Raw genomic sequence first — 6000 nt, 5'->3', positions numbered from 1 at the left:
TTAAAAAGTGCTGGTGGATTTTCTCTGCAGCAATGATTTGTAAACATTGGCTAGGAATCCAGCATTTGGATATGAATGCTTTGGAACATTCCACTCAGAATTGCCATTGGCTTTGCTTGTATTAGTTCAATGCATTACATTATGCAACATATTACTGACCCAGAATATTGTAGGCACATATCAAAAATGGCTCTACCAATCCCATAGGACAGTGTTTCTCAACCAGGCGGTCGGGACCCCTGGAAGGATCGTGAGGGGGTGTCAAAGGGGTCACCAAAGACCATCAGAAAACACAGTATTTTCTATTGGTCATAGGGATTCTGTATGGGAAGTTTGGCCCAATTCTATCATTGGTGGAGTTCAGAGTGCTCTTTGATTGTAGGTGAACTATAAATTGCAGCAACTACAACTCCCACATGTCAAGGTCTATTTCCCCCAAACTCCACCAGTGTTCACATTTGGACATATTGAGTATTCATGCCAAGTTTAGTCCAGATCCATTATTGTTTGAGTCTACAGTGCTGTCTGGATGTAGGTGAACTACAACTCCAAAACTCAAGGTCAATGCCCACCAAACCCATCCAATATTTTTGTTAGTCGTGGGAGTTTTGTGTGCTAAGTTTGGTTCAATTCCATTGTTGGTGAAGTTCAGAATGCTCTCTGATTGTAGGTGAACTATAAATCCCAGCAACTACAACTCCCAAATGACAAAATCTATCCCCACTAACCCCACCAGTATTCAAACTTGGGTGTATCGGATATTTGTGCCAAATTTGGTCCAGTGAATGAAAATACATCAGGTATTAGCATTACAGTTATTAACAGTAGTAAAATTACAGTTATAAAGTAGCAACAAAAATGATTTTATGTTTGAGGGTCACCACAACATGAGGAACTGTATTAAGGGGTCATGGCATTAGGAAGGTTGAGAAACCCTGCCATAGGATTTCCTTCCTAGATGGTTATGTTCTAATAAGACTATATCTGTGCTAGATCTTGTCGATAGTTCATTTAACAGCTGTCTCAATGCCTATAAGGATGTTCAGCTAATACTTATAGTAGAACAGCTCCTACATATAGAACATGAGAGCCATAGTATCCTTTGCATCTGTACCCCAATAATTGCTATTGGAGTCCACAAATGTCAACGTTGACACTGACATACAACACTGTCTGAGCTCTGAGAGTGCAGCATTTTTCCAAACGAAGCACAGAGTGTTTGAGGACTGGGACATCCATAGGGATACAAAAGTGCTTGTTTATAAAGCTATTCTCCTCCCAACTCTGCTATATGCCTCTGAAATGTGGACTATCTACAGATGTCACATGCAACTCCTGGAATGATTCCATCAGCGTTGCCTCCGAAAAATTCTGCAAATCTCTTGGTAAGACAGGCGGACAAATATCAGCATGCAGGAAGAAGCAAAGACCACCAGCATTGAAGCGATAGTCCTCTGCCATCAACTCCACTGGACTGGCCACATTGTCTGAATGCCCGATCGCCATCTCCCAAAACAGTTACTCTACTCTGAACTCAAGAATGGAAAACAAAATATTGGAGGACAGAAAAAGAGTTTTAAATATGTGCTCAAAGCCAACCTTAGAAACTGTGGCATAGACACTGAGAACTGGGAAGCCCTGGCCCTTGAGCGCTCTAGCTGGAGGTCAGCTGTGACCAGTAGTACTGTAGAATTTGATGAGGCATGAATCGAGGGTGAAAGAGAGAAACGTGCCAAGAGGAAGGCGCATCAAGCCAACCCCGACTGGGATAACCTTCCTCTTGGCACGTTTTTTCTCTTTCACCCTCTATTTGTGCCTCAATGTGGGAGAACATGCGGGTCAAGAATAGTCACCTACATACCCACTGCCAGGATACCGCAAGGAGGACAATCTTATTTGGATAACGAGGGATCACCTAAGTAAGCAAAAGCATGTTGTTTATGATCCAGAAGTAACATAGAGCCATCATGATTAATAGCAATTGATAACTCCATCCCCAGAATCATTCAACTTTCCTTATAAAGTGGCTCAAGTTGGCATTCATTACCCCATACTAGGGTTGTGCTTTTGGGGTAAACCTTGACCTGTTTCATATTCCAGCTTTTGGTTGTGGCCCTGATCCATTTAGATAACTGTTTTTGTTCTGGGGTGCTGAGAGAGATCAGTTTTCTATTGGCCCATTATGGGTGGGGGCTTCCCAGGCTCCCATTCCCATCATTTTAGGCATTGAAGTTGTTTTACTCTAGAGGAGAGGCACCCAGCTGCAGGCAGACACCCACTTTAAGGAGGCTTCATACCTGTTTCCACTCTAGAGGAGAGATGCTCGGATGAAGGCAGGAGCACATGCTTTCTGACTTGCATGCTACACACACATGCACTCTCTTTCCAAGGCAAGGAGGAAAGTTCTCATTCTTACTCTAGAGGGGGTGCTTGGCTGCAGGCAAGCAGCACACTTTCTAGGCTTGCATGCTACACATACTCTCTCTTTACATGGCAAGGAGGCAACAGGCAAGTTCTTATTCTTACTCTAGAGGAGGTGCTTGGCTACAGGCAGGCCTGTGTTCTTTCTGGGCCTGCACATCACACATACATGTACTCTCTTTCCAAGGCAAGAAGGCATGGAGCGTCATGTGCTCATGAAAAGCAGACGAGGAGCCGAGATCAGCTCCCGCTTGCTTTCATGTTTTTTTTTATAATAATTTTTTTAATTGATTTATCACATTTATTACATACTATTGCATTTTGTACATCAACCTCTTTAACATGTTGTTTTATTGTTTTGCTTTGACAATTCCCCTCCTTTTCTCTTTTTTTTCCTTTTTTGTTCTCCCCGCCACAGTGCTCCCCTCCACCCCTCTCAAGCCACCATTCTTACATTTCATCTGTCCAAAATTTCATTTCTTCTTGTGACGGTAATTTTCCTTCCTTATTTTTTAATCCATTTACCACAAATCTTCCCCATACAGCATCAAAATCGCTTTGTTTCCATATACCTTTTTTAACCTTTAATATACATGTCAATTTATCATTTGTTGCTATTTTCCATGCTTCTTTATACCACTCCTCTATTTGTATATTCATTTCTTTTTTCCAATTCCTTGCTATAAGCAGTCTTGCTATAGTTAATAAGTTTGTTATCGCTTCTTTATCCTCCTTTTTCAATTGCTTATTGTTATATAATGATAGTAAGGCTATACAAGGACTTTTATCTATTTTCATATTCATTTTCATGAATATGAAAATGAATATGAAAATTCATTTCAAAGCTCATGTTGAGCTACAGAAAGGGGGCTTCCCATTACATGTTCCCGAAGGTAACAGAAGTAACAAAAGAACAGATAAAATGAAGAAAAACAGTTTTGCACACAAATCTACTCCATCCTATGGCAACAAATCCCCCATTTAAACTGGAAAAAGCATTTTCTTTTCTCTCTCTTGACTATCCCATTGTTCATCTTTTTCCTTTGACTGTTGATCCACAGATTTATAAGGAAGAAAGGCATATATGACACCTGGCTTGATAGGGGTACGTATAAAGGGGATATAGGGGTCCTAGTAGACCACAAGTTGAATATGCATCAACAATATGATGGAGTAGCTTAAAAAGCCAATGCGATTGTAGACTGCATCAATAGGAGTATAGAGCCTAGATCAAGGAAAGTAATAGTACCATTCTATTCATCTTTGGTCAGGCATCACCAGGAAATGTATTGACAAGCTGGAAGATGTCCAGAGAAGGGAAGAGAAATGATCAAAGGTCAGGAAGCCATGCTGTAGGGGTCAGGATATGTCTAGTCTGGAGAAAAGAAGATTAAGAGGTGATGTGATGTATTTAAATATTTGAAAGAATCTCATACTAAAGACATCACCTGAATATGGGTTATTTTGTTGTTGTTGTGAACAGTGCTACCTACTTCTTCAATAGTTTGCAGCAACATAATAAATCTCTTTCCCACACATTCTTTTTAAATGTTTCTAAAAAAATCTTTCCCATATTCTGATAAGGGGAATTTGTGTAATCTGATCCCATTAGTATGGCCTGTACCAGCCTACAGAAAAATCCTGAGTGGAATTAATGCAATGCACTAGCCAACCGACTTTAGCTCAGGGGCTAACACGGTATTTTTGTTCTTTCCCAGGGAAGGCTTAAGAATCTTTGATGTCACTGAGAATATTTAAAGCCTCTTTTAATTTTAACTCCTGCTTTGCAGGAAGCAGGATATTAATTCATTAAACTGTCTGAAATGCATGTGAATATTTCTGGAATGCTGGTGATTGAGTGTGTGAAACAACTAGCCATTTTGATTAGTGAGTAAGACACCAATGACTAAAGGAAGAAACTAAGGATTCATTGTAAGAACTCCATTAAAGTTGGGAAATCTATTTGAGGGGGCTAAGGTAAGGTGGAACTGGTTTCAGTTTTAGTACAATTGAGATAATAAGAGGGTGAGCGGAGAAGAGGTGGACAGATTTCAACCTTTGTTTATATCTCAGGTGGACTGAGATAGAGGTAAGGAATTTTTTTATATCCTTCAATATTTCACATATTAAAACTGGGACACACATAGACAAGCAATGTTAGAATGTGGTCATTATGATAAAAGGTATTAATTGAAAAGTAAGGAGAGGCCATAGCAGTTTGTGGCATAATGTAAAATAAACCAAATTCACGTTGGGTCAGCCCACATATTGCATTGCCAGAGAAAGAAAATATGCCATGCAGGTGAACAGTAAAGAACAAGTAGTTTACTCTTTTTAATTCAGAATAACATATGTAGAATCACCAGGGAGAGTGCAACCCCTTTCAACATAGGCTGTAACCCTATGCTCTGCTCAGCCTTTCAACTGACCAGGAGTACCCCTGTCTTGTCTGGATTCAATTTTTCCCACAGAAAACCATACTTAATAATCTAGATTTTTCTGAATCAGCACACGAAATAACCCCAGGGACAGGCCTAAAAATGAAGACACCAAGGTGCCCCCACTTCCAGGTGCCACATGGAATGGCTCAGCTCAAAGGGAGGCAGAAGGAGAAGGAGAAGCAGCAGCAGCAGTCAGGAGTCTTGTTGTGATTTTCATGGGTAGTCAGCTTCTTCCTTTCTGATTTTGCAAGACCAGTTGCTCTTGTTGCAATGGTGTAGTAATGGTGAGGCTGTGGACCATATTTTTGTTCTTGGGGGACCACTGGTTGGGAACCACAGACCACAGGTTGGAAACCACTGATCTAGTTGAACCACTGTCTCTTCTTTTTTTGCCAGGGGTTGGGGAGGGGGGGGGGGGGGAGAGCCTTTCAATTTGTCAATTTCTCCTTGATGCATTCCTTCTGTTTTTGCTCTTCGGTGTAAAACAACAGCAACAAGAACAGGATGCAGAGAGGGATGGAGGAGCAGGGAGATCAAACCTGCCTTGTGGTTCAGAGGCAGATGTGGCAAATGAAAACCTGCAGAGTGGAAGGATGGGCAAGAAAGGGGTTGACAAAAAGGCAACTCATTGAGACCACAGTATTGGACAATAATATTTCCTATCCTAATATTTCTTTAAACCAGAAATATTTTAATGACTTTTAAATGAGTGGTTTAAGGCAGCCAACAGCAAATGTTAATGATAAAACTTACGCAGAAACCGGGGTGATTTGTGTGAGCAAGTAGTCTTTGTTTTGAGAACTGCCGTGTGCCAAGCATGCCTCTATTTTCATCTGTGGAAATGTTGGAAAGTAGGCATGCTGCAAATAATTTCTTAGCCTCTTAAGAAGTCACATGATTCCTTGTTGTTTTTGCTACCACAAAATGAAGTGCTGCTTTTGTAAAATAAAATATGTTTCTTTTAAAAGGCTGAAAATAGTTGAATTCTGTATTCATATTTATCCTTTTTGTAGTTTCCCGTTAGTAACAGGAAGGTATTAATTTCATTTTGTTGTAAGACACCCCCTGGATAAATATATTCCAGCAAATGCTCCATTTGGAAGTACTGTTATTTTCTTGCATTAATCAGTTTTGGAGG

The sequence above is a fragment of the Anolis sagrei genome, chromosome 5, assembly GCF_037176765.1.
Source record: "Anolis sagrei isolate rAnoSag1 chromosome 5, rAnoSag1.mat, whole genome shotgun sequence".
In the NCBI taxonomy this organism is placed as follows: Eukaryota; Metazoa; Chordata; class Lepidosauria; order Squamata; family Dactyloidae; genus Anolis; species Anolis sagrei.
This window is presented reverse-complemented; position numbering follows the sequence as displayed.